Here is a 515-nt window from a genome sequence, read left to right as displayed (position 1 = left end):
CGCTGGTGACAAGCATCAGAGAACAGCCGATGACAGGGAGCAGGATGGTGGTGGGTGCTTTTTTTTCAGCCTCTCGCTTTTTCCAGAGGTCCATTTATTTTTTTGCTGCCTTAAGTCCAAACTGAGTTCAGGGCTCAAGCAAGCCCAGTGAAGCAGAGAGGAAGAGAGAGGGACAAGGACAGAGAAAGAGCCACCAAGAGCAAGGATGCTTGGGAAGGGCCTGATCCTGCATCCCAGGGTGCTGTGCCTTCAGCTCATGGAAATGTAGTTTGAAAACTTGTCCTCTCTCCTTCCCCAGCACCTCTGCTCAGACAATCCTGCCTGATGGCTCCCAGTTCCCCCCTTCTCCTCCCTGGTTCAGCCTGGAAAGTTTAGGGCTCTCCCCAAATGCAACTGGGGACTGTCACCTCCCAAGAAGGCACAGAGCAAATGCATCCCAAACGCATCCCTCCCCATGACGAGATTCGGGAAAACTGCAGGGGAGGAGGTCATGTTATCCAAGATCTGTTTGTAAC

The sequence above is a fragment of the Pterocles gutturalis genome, unplaced genomic scaffold, assembly GCF_000699245.1.
Source record: "Pterocles gutturalis isolate BGI_N339 unplaced genomic scaffold, ASM69924v1 scaffold9345, whole genome shotgun sequence".
Lineage (NCBI taxonomy): Eukaryota > Metazoa > Chordata > Aves > Pterocliformes > Pteroclidae > Pterocles > Pterocles gutturalis.
The sequence above is the reverse complement of the archived record's forward strand: the minus strand, read 5'-3'. Positions refer to the sequence as shown.